This window comes from Dermacentor andersoni, chromosome 1 (genome assembly GCF_023375885.2).
Source record: "Dermacentor andersoni chromosome 1, qqDerAnde1_hic_scaffold, whole genome shotgun sequence".
Taxonomy (NCBI): domain Eukaryota; kingdom Metazoa; phylum Arthropoda; class Arachnida; order Ixodida; family Ixodidae; genus Dermacentor; species Dermacentor andersoni.
This window is the reverse complement of record NC_092814.1, coordinates 387,808,547-387,831,443: the sequence shown is the minus strand read 5'-3', so window position 1 is coordinate 387,831,443 and position 22,897 is coordinate 387,808,547. Positions and strand designations below refer to the sequence as shown.

The window sequence follows — 22,897 nt, the reverse complement described above, 5'->3', positions numbered from 1 at the left end:
CTCTCTGCATTTCGACACGGCACCCCTGAACTACTGGACTACAGCAAGGTGAGTAATATTGTTTGACAGTCTGTGACGCACTTCAAGCACATTTAGGCTTACTGCACAAAATTGAACCTATATAGTGACGCAGTTATCGACAAACAGCTCCACCGCCGAGGCGTAGCTAATATTTATTAATTACTCGTACTGGGACATGTATGCGAGAATTTCTATGAGACTCAGCATTATTATAACTTATTTCGGTAGTTTTTGGGCACGCTCGCCCCACCTGGCTTTGTGACGAAAAGCACTTCGGCCGAGTGACGCATTTTCGCGTGTACTGAATCTTACCGGGAAAAGTTTTGGCGCTTTCTCTGACCCCAGATATTACTGTAACTAATTTCGTTACTTTCTGGGTTACTTTTCAAGCACAGTGGCCGCGCTCGGCGTAGTGGCGCAGTTAGCGAAAAGCAGCTCGGCTGCGTGCCGCAGTTAGTTTTGCATGTACTGAATCTTACTGGGAGAAGTTCGTGACGCATTCTCTGACCTGAAAAATTATTGTAATTCATTTCGTAACTTTTTGGGATTCTTATAAGGCATGCTTGCCACGCCTGGGCTTCTGAAGCTGTTAGCAAGCAAGCAAGCCGGCCATGGTGAGTTAGTTCTGCGTGCACTAAATTTTAGTGGGACAAGCTTGTGACGCTTTTTGTGGGCCTGCAACAAAATATACCTTCTTTCGGTACTCACACTTGTCGAAAACGTGACGAGCGATTGCCGAGAGCGATAACACGGGAGTATGTTGCTTGCCCCGGCAGGACGCGTAAATGATAACGCCGTGGAGGTCAACTTGACAATTCTGTCTTCGGAGCGACTGAAAACAGGCTTTGCACCCACTAATTAGTCTTGAGTTCTACTAGAACGCATTCTGCGAGCGTGTAACATGGTCGGGCTGAGAGCCTGTGTTGTGGCCGCCTCTGTGTAGTTGGTGTACCATCGCGTCGACTGAGGCCAAGTTGTTTTGGAAACGCGCAGTCACACGTGTATCTGTGCTCTTATAGTGCACGAAATAAGGCCCGGGAAGGGAGGGATGCTTAAAAATAAGATGTTTTCTTCAGATTTTATGCCATTGTTTCTGAGGAGTCTATTTGCTGCGAAATGTACGTAAAAGTGAATTTATCTCTAATGCTCATTTACCACGTATGCACGTTTACCCTCTACACGCAATATTCCTGTTTGGTCAATGTACCAAAATGATACATGCCTGTATTTACTCTTTTTTATGTGATGGCATCCGGGGGAGCTTCGTACGGCAGCGACTGCTGCTTACCTCGCGCCACAACTTTGGATGAATTCACAAGAAGCCCGGAACGAGCATTCATATAGAGCAAAATAAACATTTCATCATTTCCGAAGACGTCTTGCGTTTTATTTATGAAATGGCACGAGACGCAAATTCGGTGGAGGGTTGTAAAGATCGTTCGGAATCATTTATATTAAATAATAAAACGATTCCGCGTGAAGGCAGCACGTGCTTCAGCAGTAGAAGTGAAAAAAAAAATGCCGCACTGATCAGCGAAGCCGGCGTGGTGTGTACCAGGTGGCGTTCAAAACGCGCGCGCCCAGAACCGAAACCGGAAGGTGTTAATCCCATCCACTTGGTGCGCTACAGTCAATTCGGCCGCGGGGCTCTATGGGTGTGTTGAATCTCTTTCTCTATGATGTGCTTCCCGCTTCAAGAAAATGAAACAAAACTTTTATTCCGTCATAGGGATTGACGCACACGGGAGCTGTTAGATGCCTATGTTATAAAGAAGAAAGCGCGTATATGTGTTAGCGATCCTTCAGTTGTGCTTGCTAATTGTGAGATGCAATTTCTGGACGGAAGATTGTGACGGCAGCTACTTTGGATGACCTATCAGCATGATGACGTCATTTTGATCATTGTATATATTTATTTATTTATAGAGACTGCTACCTTTTACAAGATCTTAGCAGGGTGGGAATATACAAGTACATTCATACAAATATACAGTTAAAGCAATCATGCCGACGCTTGAATTCAACATGGCAAAAGGACAGAATGCATGAAAAACGGAGCAAATAAACTATGTACGGTTCAGGCATGGATTGCAGTCGCGCCTGAAAATGGGATAAAAAATTTAGTGTAACGACTTCACCAGGAAGTTTATTCCAATCAAGTGTCGTTCTTGTAAAATACGAGTATTTGAAGCAGTTGTGCGGTGTTAACGGGGTTACTGCTAGGGAGTGTTTATCACGAGTAGCATAACCACTTAAAGGTGTTAAGATGTGCGGGGTATCAACATGGTAGTGGCCATTCATTAGCTGAAAAAGAATTTTAATCGGGAAACACGATTCTTTTCTGTAATTGAAGAGAATCCACTACGTTTAAGGAGATATGTTTTAAAAGCTCGACCGCAAGAATTATAGATAAATCGGACAGCTTTCTTTTGAATTCTTTCTAATTTTTCAATATTTGTTTTTGTGTAGGGGTCCCATATGATTATTGCATATTCTAAAGTAGGACGAACTATTGTATTATATGCCAGGAGCCGGACAGCTGGTGTGGAGGATTTTAGCGACCGTCTGAGTGTTAAGAATTTGCGAAGACAATTGGCCATTACAATGTCAGTATGTTTTGACCAGGAAAGATTGTGAGATATCTGTATACCGAGATATTTACAGTGAGATACTTCGGAGATATGAGTGTTCTGGGCAAAATATTGGAAGAGAAGGGGCTTATGCCTTAGTGTTATTCTCATAAAGACGGTTTTTTCATAGTTAATAGCCATTTGCCATTGATGGCACCAGGCGACTATTTTGCCAAAGTCACTGTTTATCCTGATTTGATCTTGGGGTGAGTCAATTTCGCCATATAGTATACAGTCATCCACGTAAAGTTTAATTTGACAAATAGGTTATTGCCATTGTCATTTCTATAAATCAAGAATAAAAGAGGAGCCAGCACGGATCCCTGGGGAACGCCAGAAGCAACAGGTAATGTTGTGAAGGAAGTCTGGTTTATCCTAACGAATTGGAAACGGTTGGTTAGGTACGCTTATATCCATTTTAATAGCTTATCGTTTCTAAGTATAAAACTTAATTTGTAAAGTAATTTGCTGTGGGCTACTTTGTCGATGCTTCACTGAAATCTATGAATAAAGCGTCGGTTTGTTTTCTATTATTTATTGTGTTGGCAAAATTGGGAATTGTTTCTACTAACTGAGCGTTGTGGATTCTGTAGTTTATCGGGACAAATTTGCTATCATATATATCTTCATTTACCCAGGTTTCCGTCAATACGGCAATATCGGGGTCAAGCGAGCAAAGGATGCCTTCAAGCTGTTCTACTTTGTTTACAACGCTGCGGCAGGTAAGGTTTAAGATGGTGAGTGGTGATTGGCAACGGTTATCGTGTCATTTGCTCTTCTTTTTAGCTTACAGTGTTTGTCCTGTTCCACAGCCCACGCAAAATTTCACCATCTATGCTGAAGTTATCAAAAACCAGTTTAACTTTGGAGTCCTGATCGTGTTCTGCTTTTGAGCTTTGTCATAATTTTTTCTTAGCTCCCGAACTTTCAAAGAAAAGTCCTCTGTTATAGAAAGCGTTGTCCCTTTAAGCTTTTGCACTCTTTCAGCACTGAACTTTTACCGCGATAGTCCAAAAACCTTAAGATTACTTGGCGGACTTTTTCTTTTTTCGTTCCTAGGCTGTGACATCTTTCTTCGTTATTAATAGTAAGTCCAAGCCTTTTCTTGGAAACATCTTTTTTTCATCACATTCAAGAGACTGTCGTTTTCAAGACTGCCGTCTTGTTCATTTAGGCCATACACCATCAAATTGTTTCTTCTACCTCTGTTATATATATATATATATATATATATATATATATATATATATATATATATATATATATATATATATATATATATACACACATGCCCACTGCACGACGAAGGCTTCTCCCTGCGATTCTAATCACCCCAGTCCAGCGCCAACCGATTCCAACTAACACCCGCAAGTATCCTAATTTCGACGCACCGTGTAGTCTTTTGCCGTCCTCTACTGCGCTTCCCTTCTCTTGGCACCCATTCTGTCAACCTAATGGTCCAACTGTTATCTAATCTGCGCATTACATGACCTACCCAGCGCCATTTCTTTCTCTTTATGTCTATTAGAATATCGTGTATAGCCGTTTGCTCTCTGATCCAAACCGCTCTCTTTCTGTCTCTTAAAGTTATGCCTAGCATTCTTCCTTCCATCGCTCTTTGCGTGGTCCTTAACTTGTTCTCAAGCTTCTTTGTCAGTCTCCAAGTCTCTGCGCCATATGTCAGCACCGGCAAAATGCACTGATTTTATACTTTGCTTTTCAACGATAACGGTAAGCTCCCAGTCAAGAGCTCACGATGTCTACCGTATGCGATCCAACCCATTTTTATTCTTCTGTGAATTTCCTTCTCATTTTCAGGGTTCCCTGTGATTAGTTGACCTAGGTAAACGTACTCCTCCACAGATTCTAGAGGCTGACTTGCGATCTTGAAATGTTGTTCCCTTGCCAGGTTATTTATCATTATCTTTGTGTTCTACGTATTAATCTTCAGCCCCACTCTTACACTCTCCCTGTTAAGGTCTTCAATCGTTTGATGTAACTCTTCTGCGTTGCAGCTGAATAGAGCAATGTTATCCGCAAACCGAAGGTTGCTGAGGTATTCGCCATCGATCCTTACTCCTAAACCTTCCCAGTTTTATAGCTTGAATACTTCTTCCAAGCAGGCAGTGAATTGCATTGGAGAGATTGTGTCTCCTTGTCTGACCCTTTCTTTATAGGTATCTTCCTACTTGTGTAGAATTAAGGTGGCTGTGGAATCTCTGTAGATATTTTGCAAGGTATTTCATAAGCGGTCTGTACGCCTTGATTACGCAATGCCTCTATGACTGCTGGTATCTCTACTGAATGAAATGCTTTTTTATATTCTATGAAAGCCATATAGAGAGGCCCATTTAACTCTGCGGATTTCTCGATAACCTCATTAATGACGTGGATGTGATTTATTGTAGAGTATCCTTTCCTGAAGCCAGCCTGCTCCCTTGGTTGACTAAAGTCCAATGTTGCCCTTATTCTATTGGAGATTATATTGGTAAATATTTTATATAATACTGGGAGTAAGCTGCTGGACCTTTAATTTTCCAGTTCTCGAACGTCGCCCTTTTTGTGGATTAGTATAATGTTTGCATTGTGCCAGTTTTCTGGGACCCTTGAAGTCGTTAGACAATTTGTATAGAGAGCCGGCAGTTTTCCTTGCATTATGTCTTCTCCATCTTTGAATAAATCGACAGTTATTGCATCATCTGCCTTTCAAGGCTCTTCTGACCACGTTTCTAGTTACAGGAGAAGTTTCTGTATACTGTTGATTGTTGTTTCGAATAGAGTACTCCTGCGTCCTCTGGGTACTGTAAAGGTCGTTATAGAACTCTTCCGCTGCTCTTATTATACCTTCGAGGTTGCTGATGATATTAGCCTGCTTATCTTTCAGTGCATACATCTTGGTTTGTCCTATGCCAAGTTTCCTTCTCACTGATTTCAGTCTGCGTCCATTTTTTACGGCTTCTTCAGTCTTTCTCAGGTTATAATTTCTAATATCAGTTATTTTCCTGTTGTTGATGAGTTTTGACAGTTCCGCGAATTCTATCTTATCTCTTGAGTTGGATACTCTCATTCTTTGTCGTTTCTTTACTAGGCCCTTTGCTACTTGGGAGAGCTTGCCTACTAGTTGCCTTGGTGCCTTGCCTCCTAGTTCAATTGCTGCCTGTGAAGCCAGCTTCGTTACCGTTTCATTCATTACCTCTATGTTATCATCATCATCTCTCTATTCTAAGGCGGCATATTTGTTTGCGAGTACCAGCCTAAATTTGTCTGCTTTTAACCTTACTGCCTCTAAGTTGACCTGTTCTTTCTTGACCAATTTTCCTCTTCCACTGTTCAAATTAAGGTGAATCCTGGCCCTCATTAACCTACACTTTACCCTATCTAACACGTCTACATCCTGCACTATACTGGGATCGGCTGAATGTAGGAAATAAATTTCATTTCTTGTTTCATCATTACGGCTTTTCCAGGTCCGTTTTCTGTTGCTACGTTTCCCGAAAAGGGTGTTAATTATTCTCAGCTTATTCCTTTCTTCGAATTCTACCAGCATCTCTCCTCTAGCGTTCTTAGAATCGACACCGCAGTTGCCAATCGCCTGTTCACCCGCATGCTTTTCCCTCACTTTTGCATTGAAGTCACCCTTTACTACTGTATACCGCGTTTGCACTTTTCTCATCGCTAATTCAACATCTTCATAAAACTGATCTACTTACTCATCGTCGTGACTGGACGTTGGAGCGTAGGTTTGCACTACCTTTAATCTATACCTCTTATTCAGTTTGATTACGACTACTGCTACCTTCTAGATGATGCTGTATAATTCGTCAATGTTCCCGCTATGTCCTTATGGAATAGGTATTCTACCCCGTCTTGCTTCTTATCCTGGAGACCCCTATAGCAGAGGACATAGCCGTTATTCAGCAATGTGTAAGCCTCATCAGTTCTTCCAATCTCACTAAGGCCGATAATATCCCAAACAATGTGTGATAGTTCTTCGAAGAATCTTGCTAACTTAGCCTTGCTCGAGAGGTTTCGGGTGTTGAACGTTGCAAGGGTCAGTTTCCATTGGCGGCCTGTCCGGACCCAGGGACTCTTAGCACCCTCTGCTGCGTTGCAAGTCAGACCGCCGCCTTGGTCAGGTGCTTCGCAGGCGCTGGTGACTGAGGGCCACTGGTGAATTGAAGAGATTATCAGGGAGGTTGTGGCCGAACACTGCACCAGAGAGGCCAATTCCTGTTCTGGTAAGGGAGTGTCTGTTCAACCTTAGTGGGCCTTCCTAATTTGGTTTTACATGGATTAGTATAGCCCCCCTGGTTCTCGGCATCTTTCGCCGGTGTCAGGCGTCACTCCAAGGCTGCGGATGTAGCGCGTGTGGATATATATATATATATATATATATATATATATATATATATATATATATGTCATATATATGTCAATTCAGTTGTGAGCTTGCGCGCATCCTGTCCATTTCTACTTCTGTTGTCCGTGTGTTTCTAGCGCAGCATTGCAGACTTTGTCGGGAAGGTGGCGTGTCGTTATGTCACCCAGATAGTGTCTTCGGCGTCATCGTCGGCGGTGAAGGATCTTCGTCAGTTCGACGAACAGCAACAGCAACTCCATCGATTGTTGCTTCTAGTTTTCCGGATATGGGCTGATGGACCACCGCCGGACTGGGCCAGTGCATGGTCGGCGCTGCAGCGACTGGTGACGGCGAACGCGACTGTCGTCGAGGGTTCCACTGAGTGGCGGCGAGGTAGTCGACAATATTGCGAGGGCTTTGACCTTGCTGCGGGCGCAGAGCGTTGACCGAAATCTCGTAGTCCCACTTTGCGGTATGGGCACCAGCGGCAATCGAGGCCTGCTGCTCCGCAGCGATGATACTGCGGACGATGGTCCGGAAGACACCAAGTGTCAGTCTTCCTTGGAACGCTGCGCTGGGCGACGGACATACGTGCTGGCTGTGGCGGTGGTGAAAGACAGAATCGCTGTGGTGCGGGGCCCTGGCTCGAAGGTGGTCAGTGCCGGCGGACCACGGCGGCCTATGCTATCGCTTCTGGCTGGGGTTGCGGCGATCGGGGCTGCACCTTAGGAACTCAAAGTGATCGGTGTACTTTATGCTTGACCATGTCAGTGACCAAGGCCAGCGGGGGTTGCGATGAAGGCAAGATGCTTCGCAGATCTTCACGCACAACGGCCCTGATGAACTCTTGAAGGTAGTCGGAACCCAGTGCTTGGGTGGCACTCTGCGGCGTGAGCACTTGGCGGTTATGTTGCCTAGTGTTCAGTTCCAGAGTTTTCTCAATCATCGATGTCTCTGTAGAAAACTCAGCTACACTCTTTTGCTGGTTGCGGATGTGTACGGCGAAAAGCTCTTGCTTGACGCCCAGCATGAGGAAGCGGACTTTTTTCTCTTCTGATATGTCCGGGTTGGCGTGCCAGAAAAGATGGACCATCTCCTCCGTGGACATAACGATGGTTTCACATGGTAGCTGTACTTAGGCTTCTAGTAGAGCTTGGGCGCGCTCTTTGCGCATGACGCTTGTGAAGGTCCTCAGGGAGCTGCTACGGAACAGGTCCCACGTTGTGAGGGTGGACTTCCGGTTCTCAGACCACGTTCTGGCGGCGTCTTCTAAGGCGAGATATACATACCGCAGCTTGTCGTCGGAGTCCCAGTTGTTGAAAGTCCTGATTCCTTCATAGGACTAAAGCGAGGTTTCTTGGCCTTCAGCTGATGATCCATGGAAGGTCGGTGACTCCCTGGGCTGTTGCAGAACGAAGGAGGACGCTGCGGCTGCCATTGGGGTTGTCTCGACCAGGATCTTCTTGTTCGTCTCGGGTAGAAGTCCGTGCTCCGGGGGCAGCTGTTGTAGCTGGTGGCTTGCTCGATGCTCCGGGCCGACGTCGGGGTCGTCTTTGCGGTCCAGGTTTGAATCATGGCTTTTCGAGGGCGTTCGGGACATGAACGAAAAGCACCTCCACCAGATATCACATGGTAGTGAAGGTGAAGAAAGGAAAACAGTTAACGGTGGAAACAGCGTTTTAGTGGGCGATCTTGTGTCCACGAAAGCAAGTTACACTCAAAACACAGCAAAAGCGGCGACACGGTACACGGTCGCCGGTCGTCGAAATCTGGTCTGCCGGCGAAGCCCCTCGGCCTTTATACACAAGCCATCGAGCATTTCAGAGTAATCGCTGTGCCCACGTGTCTTCCCGAAAGTTCTACGCCATTCGCGTCGCGCATACATGCAATCAGATTACACAAGGTTCGGTGACAACAGACAGCATATAGAACCATCGATAACACTCCAGAAACTTCCGATACATGCAGGCGCGTCCCACGCTGAGATATAACATTTGTTAGACGGTGAAAAGCGCTGACCCGAAACAAGCGCACGTGTCAAGATTTATCAGGAAGTGAACAATTTCCTTCATTAAATTCTGTTTGCAGTACCAATAAATCAGTTCAATTGGGTGTGCCGCAAGGGAGTGTTCTAGGTCCTCTTATTTTCTCCATTTATAATAGCAATATGGATGAAAGTTTTTCACCCCAAGTAGCCATCAAACATTATGCAGATGACGCGATTGTGTTTGCTGAAATATGCACTCTCAATGGCCAACAGGAACTTAGTAACCAATTACAAAAAGTCTGTCTCTGGTGTTACAAGTGGCAAATGGAGCTGAATGCATCAAAAACTGTTTGTATGCGTATGACGCGTAACAAAAATCTGTTAATTTTCTGCTAGAGAATAAAACCAGCAGAATTAGCGGAGGTTAGAGAATTTAAGTACCTAGGGATTCATCTCACGCATGATTTGAAGTGGTCGGTACATGTTGACGACATTTGTAATAAGGCCATGCGTAAACATTGATTATTACGACGAAAACTTCACGACGCTTGCCCAGATGTAAAAACAATGACTGACAATATCACTGTACTTCCTGTACTGACTTATGCAAGTCAAGTGTGGGAGCTGTACACTAAAAAAAAAAACGTTAAAATGTGAGCGCGTGCAAAATAAGGACTTGAGTTTTATCTTTAACACATACGCTAGAACGCAGTCCCTCACCGAACTTAGAAGCAGAGCTGCTGTCATGACTGTCAAGCAGAAAATGCAGCTTAACAGGCTGACATTCTTTTTTCACGCAGGCGGAGACTATAAAGCAGACTTAGCAAAGCACATCACATTACAGAATCCTGGTAGCCACAGAACAAAAGAGTCAGAGGATATCAAACCACTTAATTATAGAACAGAATCATTCAAACATTCGTTGTTGGTTCGAAGCTTATACGATTGGAACGACTTGCCTGAAAAGATAACAGAATGTCCTGACTTACAATATTTTGAAAAGCCTGTTACCAAATATTTGCAAACGCATAATATTACTATGTTATTTTTCATTTATTAGACTAAAGTTAGAGTATGCATGTGTATCATGGGATCCCTACACGAAGTCAGATATCAGGCACCTTGAAAAAATACAAAGCAAGGCAGTTAGCTTTATATTTCATCAATTCGCAAGGCTGGACTCTCCCTCTAAAATTATGTCAGAAAATTCTATACCTACTTTTAAATCACACCGAAAGCACCTGAGACTTGAAACCCTTTCCCTCCTTCTCAACAAAAAGCTTGAAATGAAACAATCAACTCATATAACGCCTGCAAAAACACGGCACACAACTCAGTATCATCTTGACTCACTAACACCCTATTATGCTCGAACTATTACGTTTGAGTTTTCTTTTTTCCCCAAACAATGCGGACTGGAACGATGGCTTACAGACACACTGTGACTAAGAATTGTATAAATTCGTACTTGCTTGTTCCCGATTTGTTCGCTATTCTTTGTATCTTGTTTGCCCCTCTGGTTGGATCTAAGGGTCTGCAGTATGTACCAAATAAAAATGAAACAAATAAATAATATGTTTTATTTTTAGCTGTTCTTCGGTTGCAGCTGTTTGCCGCAGCACTTTTTCTTTTTTTCAGTTATAGCGATATAACTTGTAATTGTAACTCATGTGATTTATTGTTTTCGTATTTGTCTATATGTTGTGCCTTCCTATCCTGATTGGTCTCTATAGAACTGTATAAACAAATATTATGTTTAGTTTGTACATGACAGCATTGTAACCGCAACTCCTGCCTTGGAATGTGCTCAGAGTATGAATAAATAAATAAATAAATAAAATAAAAAACAACCGAGTTTCCAAAAGGTAGCATTTAGGGTCGTTGCTTTTTAACTTACATATAAATGACATTGTCAATATCAGTGATAAACATAAATACGTAATGTAGGCAGACGACACTAGCATTTTCTTTACCGTTAACAATATGGATGCCTTAACTACACCTATAAATACTACGTTAGAGAGTTTACTCGCATGGAGTGTACAAAATGCATTAGTTAATAAAACAAAAACAAAAGCTGTAATTGTGAACTCGCGGACACAGATTGTTTCTCCAGAAAACAGATTACGTATAGGCGCGCGTCAATTGAAATTGTAGAGACAGTGAAGTTTATGAGTATTTTATAATTGTACTATGTCGTGGGAACCTCAAGTTAATAATTTATTTACTAATCTTTCAAAATGTGTAGGTATACTTGCAAGAATGCCTTTCTTTCTTCCAGTTTCTGTTAAGATAACAATCTATAACAGGCTGTTATGTCGCATGTCAATTATTGTTTCTTGGTATGGGGAAGTACAGTGACAACGAATATTAATAAGATATACAAAGATCAAAGGACAGCGATTAGGTATGTAACATATCGCATATTATGCACACACCGGTGAATTGCTCAAACATTTTTACATTGTCCCAATTCACAAACTTTACGAGTATTACCTAGCACTAAGATATCAGCAATCACTGTTCAATAACAATCGCGCCTTCTGGGATATATTTGGTATGGAAACATATGGTATTCCATGGCCTACTCATCACCAACAACATCGGCTCATTCCATTCGGTAGAACACACTGTTGGCGCCAAATGCTACGGTTCACTGTTACTGTGTTATTAAATCAAATAATAAAAAATAACATTTCAACAATGCAGTCTGCGTGATATTAGGGAAGCCCTTTTATTTTGAAAAGAGTTTCTATGCTAATTTAGGCGTTAAGAAAACTGTTTATGTATATTGCAGTGTATATTGCAGTATTCTATATTGTAATGTGTATATTGGTGTCCATGTATGTTTTGACTTGTATTGTGTGAAACCTTTTCTGGCTTTCTTACGTTCAATGAACTCGCCCTTATGGCCTTGTTGTTCTCCATGGATCAGGGAGGCTCGGGCTCTCCTCAAGTGGCAAACGTTACTATCTCCCGATCCCAGCCTCAACCTTGATATGAAAAATAAATTTCAATAAGAATAATCTGGCACTCAATGCCAATTTAAGACAACCTGTTGCAATGTTAAACATGTTCAGATATTATCTGCCTATATATATAAAACGTGAAATCTGCAATGCACTTATTCATTCACGTTTAACTTACTGCTATTTAGTAGGGTTTTCAACAGCACAAACTAACTTCAATTGTCTTGAGTCGCTGCAAAAACGAGCAGCCAGAGCAATAGAAAATATTTGCCTTACTAAAGGCACTAAGCTGTACTTTAGAAAATATAAAGTGCTCCGAATAAAACAATTCTATCAATATCAACTAACGTTGTAAATTTTCCGTCAGCATGAAGCAAATAAAATATTGTTTGATACTAAATATCCTATTAAAGCATGCGCATATACGCTCAGAAAACAATCAGTATATAAACCACGTTCATTTACAAACTATGCCGATCAAGAATTAGGTTATATCATTCCAGACATTATAAGCCAATACCCTGTAATCTTTGACCTTCTAAATGAGGTGAGCTCACTCAATTAAAAAAAGGCTGTGAAACAGCAGCTTCTCACTGATGTATGTTAACTTGTGTTATTGCGCTGTGCCGTTTTCTTAATTTTTCTCATTTCTATCTTTTTAGGGGGGAGGAGGATGTGAGCCTTTGTGTGTTGTTAAATGTTGCCCTGTTTGGTCTTATGTGTCATTTGGCAGAACGCCTTAGAATTTTACACAATGCCACAGCAGCCACATCCATTATAAAGCTCCAAGGACGCTGTGGACCTTTATAGAGGGTTCACAACACTGCTACAACATCAAGATAAGTAATTAATGGATGCTGCAACATTTCAGGCAAGAATGAATGGCCAACGTGCGGAAAGAAAAACAGACGTGACACAACCTGCCTGACGAAGAGATGGACATTTCCTAGGCCACCTCGTTTTAATAATTATTTATTTATTTATTTATTTATTTATTTTTAGATAGATACTGCGATCTTTTATAAGCTCTTAGCAGGGCGGGAACATACAAGTACATTCATACAAACATACAGTTCAAGCAGTCATACCGACGCTTGAATTCAACGCGGCAAAAGGACAGAAAGGGGGACCAAGGGGACAGAGCGTTCAAGGGGGACAAAGCGATTATATTGCTCCATCGATCATCAGTGCGATCTTCGAATGGATGTTGAAAATACGCGATTCAGTGCTGGCAGACGCAGCTGTGGGCAGTCCAACACTCCAGAGACACAAGCACGTAGAATAATACAGCACCTTAAGAGTGCTGTAGCGCCTCTAGTGGCATTGATACACTGAAGCCACGCTCTTGAATGCCTCAATTTTTCTGTAAATCAGCACCAAGGTGAAACAATTCAACCGAAGGTAGCGGTAATACGTGAAAGGCAGGAAGCAGAGAAGCGGACAAAGCGCTTGTGTGTATTTCAGCTTCAGGATGGGGGCGCGCCACGTGCACTATGAATTCTCTGTTATTATCGCCAATAGATTGATGTGCGTGTGCCTGCGAACGTCTATTCCAACCGATATTGCATGAAATAGCCACCCACAATAATGAGCCGGCTCCAATAATACACTACAACAGCATGCGCCTCAAGAACTACGATTGGTTGACGCGCTGTAGTTCGCTGATCACTGGCAGCTGATCTATTAAGCAACACCGAGCTCAAACAACTTAAACGAAGCAAGTGCTAAAAAGCGAAAGGTAGGGAGGAAATAAATGAAAGGTCGATTTCTCGCCATTTCACCACAGGGGACACCATGCACGTGAAGTAGCAGGTTGACATCCCAAGCCTACTGTGACCATATGACGTGCTCGAGCAATGTCTTCGGACAAACCGCTGAAAAATAGGCACTTATGGCTTTCTTGTTATTTGAAATGTTCAAGTGCGCGTGCACCCTTCCATTCCCCAAGGCATATGTTTCACACTCAGCACCCTCTTAGCACCCTAAATTTAATGAAATAGTGTAGTTAAGGTGTTCTGCTAACGAATGCACCGAGATTCAAATTTTTCAGAGAAAGTAAGGGTGCAAAAAGGGTGTTTCGACATCCCATCCACCCCCGAGGCTGTATCTGTACTGAGTGTGCTGGGTAGTTTAACGTGAACATGAACGGGTAGATGGGTCCGCCCATAAGATACATTTATGTGTCTCGCAGCATAAAGGCAATGCGTGTCAAAACAGTTGAAGTGCGCGTAACAGTAATAAGCCTTTCAACCACGTTAGTACCTTCTCTTCCAGTTTCTCTTTCTGACTATTGTTAATGGACCTCCTAATCAGAAACAAATGATGAAGTGAAAGTTCGTGTATATATAGTCAAAAAAGTACGCGAGAATTACAACTGCATTATGTACATGTTTTTTTTTGTATACAGAAGATCGCACATGTATACTACGACACAGACTTTCGAAAAAAAATGTTGCCCTTTACAGAAGAAAGATTTCAGGTCTTGTATAAGGCATTTCATGGCACAAAGGGTAACTAATATCAGTCAGTCAGTGCCCAACCGCCCTAAGCAAGTATTTGTAAGCAGGAAGTGTAGTGCTTCTGTAGCTTACTCTTGTGAAGCGTCAGAAGGTTTGTAACTTGGCCAGTTCGATTGTGAACACGCGCAGTGGCCACAGATGGTGCTTTAATCGTCGTGAAGGGTAATTAGGTTCCCGTTCAGATGCTGAGACTGTTTAATAATGAAATTCTCCATTGCTCCGACAGTGCCTCAAGCTCACTGCGAGGGATACATTTGAACATTATAAAATATAAAGACGCCAAACAAACGGACACACACAAGAGAAAATAACGGGACAGGGCCCCACTCGCAACTGCTTTATCCACAGAACACTGGCACATACATAGCGTCGGTCAAAACATGCACACATAGCAAACTTTCATTCACGCATCTAATCAAACATTCATGACAGACAACGCTCAAGAAACCTCTTCTCGGCCTCATATAATAACGAAGTTTCGCTAACGCCCAAGCTGCCTTTCTTGCCTATGTGATAGCCTTCCACCAGTTCCCTTGTTCTAGTATCAGTACTTCGGGCAAGAATCCGCACATCTGAAAAACGTGGTTCACAAGAGCGTGAAGGACAGGTCCCTATGTGCTTAGGGCAGGTCCCTATGTGCTTTGCCTAAGCACACAGGGACCTGTTCCTCACTAATTTGTCTTGTTGCGAGGTTTCAATTACGAGAAGTGTATTGACTTACCCTGATGTCCGCTCAAGTTTTTCGTCACAGTAAACCTCCCTACGGGAGCAAGTTTTATAAAACACTTCTATAAGGCAGCGAAATTTTTGGTTCGGAGAACTATATTGTGTTGAGTTAATTTAGAGGCGATGGTTAGACGGGAGACACAACCTTGCAACACTACTACAAGGCAACTTTCTTCTGCAGCGTCGCTTAGCGATAAATAGTTATTCCTTCTTCTTACTAAGCCCGAGGATACGGGATCAAAAGTCGGCCGCATTTCTATAGGGAATGAAATGCAAAAGCGCCCGTTTACCGCGTCTTAGATGCACGCTGAAGAACACCACGTGGTGAAAATTATATCTGAGTGCATCACTAGGGCGTGCCTCATAATCAAATTGTTGTTATGGCACGCAAAACAGCAGATTTATTTATTTATTTGTTTATTTATTTACAAATACTGCTATCTCATTTTAGAGACATAGCAGAGGTGGGTTATATAACTTATGAACAGAAAAATGTCAACTGACATGGTTAGACAGTTCTTTCTGAAATTAATTAATCGGCAATGAATGCAGAGAACCATCTGTTATTCCTTATTTCAATGAATCATTAAATTTTAGTTTTAATTCTTTCTTCCACCTCGAATATCACAAGCTAACCTTAGTTATCGTAAGCTGCTAGTCCAAACATGCATGATCAAAAGCTAGTGAAGAGCAATAACCTTTGCTGACCACTATTTGTCGATATCTCTTTCATGGAATAGCCACAACAGTCCCGTTAACTGTACGGAAAAATGATGTATATACCACCACGATAAGTAATGGCTGCAGCCCTAATTTCTAGTGATTGTGTGTGAATACCATCCACGCTCAGCGATGATGGGAATAAAATTGTCATGGAGTTTTTCGGAAACTCACCCTTAGCTGGCCCCAGACGAAGTGCGTAGCAGTCAGCGTCTGTAGCACAGGCGGACAGGAAAACGCACAAGATATCTCGGCAATTTGACCTGGCAAGATAACAGGACCGACTAATACATTGCCGCTATAAAAAGGTGATAGTGGTATTCCGAGTTTTCACCTGCAAAAGCTGACGACGTCAATGGCGCCTATGGACCTCAGTTACCGATAAGCAGGAGACCCTGGAAGCAATTACTTGCAGTGTAGGTCACTCTAGGCTACAGATGTCAACTCGCCATCAGGGCGCAGGGCTGTTACTGTGGCAACGTCCGGTGGCGTGGACGCTCATTGCGAAGGTCAAAGTGCTAATCGCGAAGGTGGCTCAGCCGTGCTCTTTGAAAGCGCTAGATTGTACATGCTGTCATTTTTTCTGCGCACCGCAAATGTGCAGAGGTACATTTTCATGAGAGCGGGTCAGTGCAATAGGCATCTTATCCGTATACACCTCTGACCTAAGCCACCTATTAAAATTTGGTAGGCAAGTGAAGCTTTAGAAGTGTTGGGAGCTCGGTTTAGCGGAGGCAAGGAATGCACATTTTGAAAGCTTGCGAACGGAAAGTCAACTGCCTTTATCCAAAAGTAAAAGCAGGTTTTCCGAGTGGCAGTGGCGGCGCCCCAGTCGGGGAGCCACTTCGGTTGAAGCAGGGGGCAATGACCCCCACAGCGAGGCACACCGAAGTGACGGATGGCCGTTACAAGGGCGCCCCCCTTAGAATGACGGAGGCTTACGTGAGAATGGCAGGTAGAATGAACAGTTAATGTTCAAGATATGCTGGTCTCACGCGGTCGCACGACAATGTCTCTTTGCCGCAAACGTCAATCTTCGAGGTTTTCTCTGAGCGCGAAACCACACGAAGCGGGCCTTCATAGAAAGGAGTCTATGGTGGCTTGAAAGAGTCGCGTCGCAGAAAGGCGTGTGTAGTTGTGTCCATTGCCGGGAACTTAAACACAGGCTGCACGCGGGCGATCTGTGGGGGTGTAGATCGAAGCTGGTCGAGCTAGGAACGTAGCTTCTCTAAGTGCTGCGCGGCCCCTGGTGGAGTCGCTAGCTGTGTGCCGAAAAACAGGCCTGGAACGCGGATTGCTGACCCATGGAGCATCTCGGCTGCGCTGATTTTGAGGTCAGCCTTGATTGTTGTTCGTAGTCTCATTAGTACTAGGCGTAGCCTTTTCAACCAGGGGTGTGTGTCGAGCATAGCGGTCAATGACGCCTTCAGTTGTGGGTGGAGATGCTCGACCATGCCGTTGCTATGTGAGTAGTAAGCCGTGGTGCTATGAAGGCACGTGCCGAGCAGTCTCGCCAGCGCAGAAAAACAGCGAGATTTCCAGTTGCCGGCCTCGATCAGTAGTTACGTGGAAACGGCAACCGTTGCGCAACACCCACGCAGCAACAAGTTCTTCCGCCACTGTTTCGGCCGTGATGTCTTGTAGAGGTATCGCCTCAGGCCATCTTGAGTACCAGTCGACACATGTGAGGACATACCTGAAACCTTGGCAGGGCGGAAGACGTCCCAGCAAGTCTAAATGCACGTAATAAAAATGGCTCTCTGGTGGTCAAAACTGCTGCACTGCTGAACGCGTGTGTCGGATCGCTTTCACGGCTTGACAGGCTTGGCAGCTTCTTGCACAGCGTCGAACACCTTTGAGGATTCCTCGCCAGACGAAGAGGTCTGTGATAACCCTCTGTGTCGCTCTGATGCTGGGTTGGCTTAGTCCGTACAGTCAATCGAAAATTGGCCACCGAAAATGATGGGGGGGCGACGAGCTGCCTGCGATGTGTTGCAGACGACCAATGTTGTTGTGCAAGGAAGCGGCACCTCCGCAAGCTGGAGCGATGAGCTTTTCCCCCGCCATATGCGCAGCTGGGGCTCGTTTAGCGGGGCGGAGGCAAGAGATTGGAAACCCAAAGGACCAGCAGGCACAGCGCTGATCTTCGACAACGTGTCAGCTGCCTGATTTTCGGTCACAGAGATATGGCGGATGACCGTAGAAAATTGGGAGATAAACAAAAATTGCCGAAGCTCATGTTCGGAGTACGACGAACTGCTGTTATTGAAGACAAAGGTTAAACGCTTGTGGTCGGTCAGAGCGTAAAAGCTACAGTCTTCAAAAAAAAAAAACGGAAATGCTTGACAGCGCAATACGTAGATGGCCAATATATCCCTGCCGAAGGTGCTGTAGTGAGCTTCTGTATGTTTCAGGCGCTTTGAGAAGAAGTTCAGCGGTCTCCAGTCTGTGTCATCGTGCTGCTGCATACTGCACCCAATGCGGTGGTCGACGTTTTACCATAAGGCGAGTTTTATTTTTTTTTTATTTATTCATTTCATAATACTGTGAGCCTTTCTCAGGCTCTGACAGGAGTGGAATGAACAATAGGCGGTACAACAGGTTTGGTGTTCCGGAATATGAATGAAAATACACATAAGTTATATAAATAATCGAATCAAAAGTGTGCAGAGCTGTAGAATTATACAATTCATGACTCATAATCAAGAAAGTTATGGCTACAACAGATTTACAAAAGGGACTGCTTTTCAAAGAAAGATCGTGTCGATCAACGGATGAATCAGCTACACTGCAGTCGCCAACCGCCTTTTGGCTTCCGGGAAGGAGTATTCGAGCTCCGTAGACCAGTAAAAGGTAGATAGCGGACAGGATGGTATGAAGCGCCTGTGAAAATTTATAATCCCAAGAAACTCGCGTACTTTTTGAAAGTACTTTGGAGAGGGGACGTCCTGGATTTCCCGCAGCCATGATTGCAGTGGCTTGGTGCCTTGGCGAGAAATACGATTGCGGAGATATTCCAGGGCATCAACTCCGAAAACGCATTTCTGGGGCTTCAGGACCTGGCCGTGTTCACTCAGTTGCTCAAATAGAAGGCGAAGGTGCTCTTCGTCTGTGCGACTCGCGCCGAGAATCTCGTCAAGGTAGACGAAAATGAATGGGAGTCCACGCGTAACCTTGTCCATTCACCTTAGAAAAGTTTCCGCCGGATTTTTCCATCCGTAAGGCATACGGACAAACTCAAATAGGCCAAATGGAGTAGAGATTTCTGTCTTCTGAGGGTCACTGGGTTCGGCAGGAATTCGGTGGTACGCGCTCATAAAATCTTCAGTCATATTCAATATTTGGTTCCCGCGAGACGGACGCCGAAGTCATGTATGCGGGGAAAGAGGCACTTATTCGGAGTAGTGATGGCATTCATAGCTCTGCAATCACCACAAGGCCGCCAGCCGCCCCTGTGCGGCTTTGGAACTAGCTGGTGAGGTGGAGGTCAACTGCCGGAGGAAGGAATAACAACAAGCTGAAGCATGTGTTTGAACTCCTGGCGGGTGACTTCCAAACTCCGTCCAGCGAGCCTCCATGGCCGGACGGTGACAGGTGGGCTGGTGGTGGTGAGATGATGTGTCACCTTGCATTCATGGCAGGCACGTACCCAGGATTTTTTTTCAGGGGGGGCCCACCACCTCCATCATCATCATCATCATCATCATCATCATCATCATCATCATCATCATCATCAGCCTGTTTTATGTCCACTGCAGGACGAAGGCCTCTCCCTGCGATCTTCAATTACCCCCGTCCTGCTCCAACCGATTCCAACTAGCGCCCGCGAATTTCCTAATTGCATCGCTCCACCTAGTGTTTTGTCGTCCTCGATTGCGTATCCCTTCTCTTGGTACCCATTCTGTAAGCCTAATGGTCCAAGGGTTATCTAACCGGCACATTACATGACCTGCCCAGCTACATTTATTCCTCTTGATGTCAATTAGAATATCATCTATACCTGTTCGCTCTCTGATCCAAACCGCTCTCTTTCTCTCTTAACGTTATGCCTAGCAATCTTCGTTCGATCGCTCTTTGCGCGCTCCTTAACTTGCTCTCCAGTCTCTGCCCCATATGTCAGCACTGGCAAAATGCACTGATTGCACACCTTACTTTTCAATAATAATGGTAAGCTTCCTGTCAGGAGCTGGCAATGTCTGCCGTATGCGATCCAACCTATTTTTATTCTTCTGTTAATTTCCTTCTCATGATCAGGGTTCCCTGTGATTAATTGACCTAGGTAAACGTACTCCTTCACAGTCTCTAGTGGCCGACTGGCGATCCTGCTCTCCTGTTCCTTTGCCCGGCTATTTATCATTATCTTCAACTTCTGCATATTAATATTCAACCCCACTCTTACACTCTCTCTGTTAAGGTCTCCAATCATTTGTTGTAACTCGTCTGCATTGTTGTTGAATAGAACAATGTCATCAGCAAACCGAAGGTTACTGAGACATTTGCCGTCGATCTTTACTCCTAAGCCGTCCCAGTTTATTAGCTTGAATTCTTCTAAGCACGCAGTGAATAGCTTTGGAGAAATTGTGTCTCCCTGTCTGACCGCTTTCTCTATAGGTATCTCCCTGCATTTCTTGTGTAGAATTAAGGTAGCTGTTGAACCTCTGTAGATATTCTTACGCGAAGGACGAGTCAGTAAGACGAGAAACTATTTACAGATTATGTTTACAACAACGGTTGCAGCTCTGACCGGTTAGATTCACAGCGCGAGCCCAGTTCGTTCTTCCTCCTCTTTTCTGGAGTGATGGCGCCTGCGCGCTTTATTCAAACAAACAAATACCACGCGCGTGCAGCAATATTTTCGAAGTTTTTTACGTAAGCGTTCTCTACTCCTTGATTACGCAGTGCATCTACGATTGCTGGTATCTCTACTGAATCAAATGCCTTTTCGTAATCTATATAAGCCACATAGAGAGGCTCATTGTACTCTGCAGATTTCGCGATAACCTGATTGATGACATGGATGTGATCCCTTGTAGAGTATCCCTTCCTGAAGCCAGTCTGTTCCCTTGGTTGACTAAAGTCCAGTGTTTGGAGATTATTTTGGTAAATATTTTATATAATACTGGGAGTAACCTAATGGTCCCATAATTTTTCAATTCTTTAACGTCTCCTTTTTTGTGGATTAGTATAATGTCTGCATTCTTCCAGTTTTCTGGGACCCTTGCAGTCGATAGACACTTCGTATAAAGAGCCGCCAGTTTTCCAAGCATTATGTCTCCTCCATCTTTGATTAAATCGACTGTTATTCCACCTTCTCCTCCCGCTCTTCATCGTTTCATGTCTTGCAGGGCCCTTCTGACCTCATCGCTAGTTATAGGAGAGTTTCTGTATCCTGTTCATTACTGTTTCTAAGTGAGGTATCGTGACTCCTCTGGGTACTGTATACAGGTCAGCTTACAATTTTTCCGCTGCTTTTACTATATCTTCGAGATTGCTGATGATATTATCCTTCTGATCTTTTAGTGCATACATCATGGTTTGTCCTATGCCAGGTTTCTTTTTTACTGATTTCAGGCTGCGTTCATTTTTTACGGCTTCTTGAGTCTTTCTCATGTTATAATTTCGAATATTAGTTAATTTCGCCTTGTTGATCAGTTTTCAAAGTTCCGCGAGTTGCGTAACGCTGTGCGGCCGCCAGTCCCATACAACCGGGTAGAGCGCAGGACTCTGCAATTCTAGACGTACTGCGCTCACCGCGAAAGGTGAGCGCAGTACCCACATAAGCACAGCAGAGAAGTGACTACGTGAGGCGGTTCGACCGATTACTGTAGAAGCGTCATTCAAAACAAGTAATTGTTCTCCACTTCCGGCGGCGTTTTCTCTACTTCCTTTTTAAATAAAAAGATGTTGATCCATAAATATTCTCATAAACAACGGTTAACCTTTTTTTTATTTGCTTTTGCTTGCAGTTTGGTTGTTGCCTTGGCTCTCTCCCTTAGTAGATCGCTTAATTTCTCAACTCCTTGCGATTTTTGTTTCCAGTTGCCAATTTCGCACGAAAAGTGGTATACAATTAGGGAAAAACAGACGAGGTAACGGGCGACATTCATCTTGCTTATGGGCTTAAGGGTTATTGCAGGGTTTCATGATGGACGCTCTTTCACATTATTTTATTTCCCACCTTATCTAATCCATATCACGTGTATATGGTTCCGGGCATCTGCCAGCGTTGCGGCGAGCCGTAACTCAAGGAAATAATGAAGCAAAGGGATAAGTTAAACGCAATTGGCGTTTTCTCCCGCCGCAACTCGTTCCATGAGCATACACACCAACTGAGTAACAGCCGCATCCCTCTCCTGGTCCCAGGATCAGCCTAAACAAAGAAGGTTGAACTAACAAAAGCAACAGCTATGCGCGTGACGGTTGAATAGATGGTGACAACTGAACGCATCTCGAGTTAATCGCGCGGGTGCGGAATCTATGAGAAAACTGTCCTTCACATTACAAGAGATGCCGATAACTACCGCCATCTAAAAGGAGTGAAAAAGGCAGCATAATGCTGACCCATAAACAGCTGCCAAGTCGCAACGTTGATCTGGCGGCGCTTTAGGAATGTGTGAGGAGTGGTGGCGTGGGTGGGGAGGGGGGGGGGGGGGTATGCCACTTGATTTCGGGGGGGGGGGGGGGGCGGGCCCCCCCCTGGGTACGTGCCTGATTCATGGGCAACGCATCGTTTCGGGGCTTCGTGAGTTGCAGGTACTCAGCAAGTATATTGTCGTACGATGAGACTGGCCAAAACGTACGCATTCCAGGTGAGGTGAGGTTGGACTGCAGGTCAAGTACATCGAGGGATGTGACGTTATCCATTAGGCGCCGATTGCGAACACTCACATCTAGGCTGATATGCTGGAGGAAGTCCGCTCCCATTATGGCAAAGCTGACGTCGGCAATCAGAAACACCCATCTGT

The 22,897-nt window shown here is 44.2% G+C and overlaps 2 protein-coding genes across 2 annotated transcripts in view; one reads left to right on the top strand and one right to left on the bottom strand.

Annotated features, from left to right (window-relative positions):
* LOC126518708 (organic cation transporter protein-like) overlaps positions 1–16,186 on the bottom strand; it is a 332,875-nt gene extending 316,689 nt beyond the window's left edge. The window contains exon 1 of the mRNA XM_050168473.2: positions 16,107–16,186. The gene's annotated coding sequence lies outside the window, so the exon portion shown is untranslated. The remainder of the gene's footprint in view (positions 1–16,106) is intronic.
* Positions 3,294–22,897, top strand: part of LOC126518729 (uncharacterized) — a 65,262-nt gene continuing 45,658 nt past the window's right edge. The window contains exon 1 of the mRNA XM_050168497.2: positions 3,294–3,373. The gene's annotated coding sequence lies outside the window, so the exon portion shown is untranslated. The remainder of the gene's footprint in view (positions 3,374–22,897) is intronic.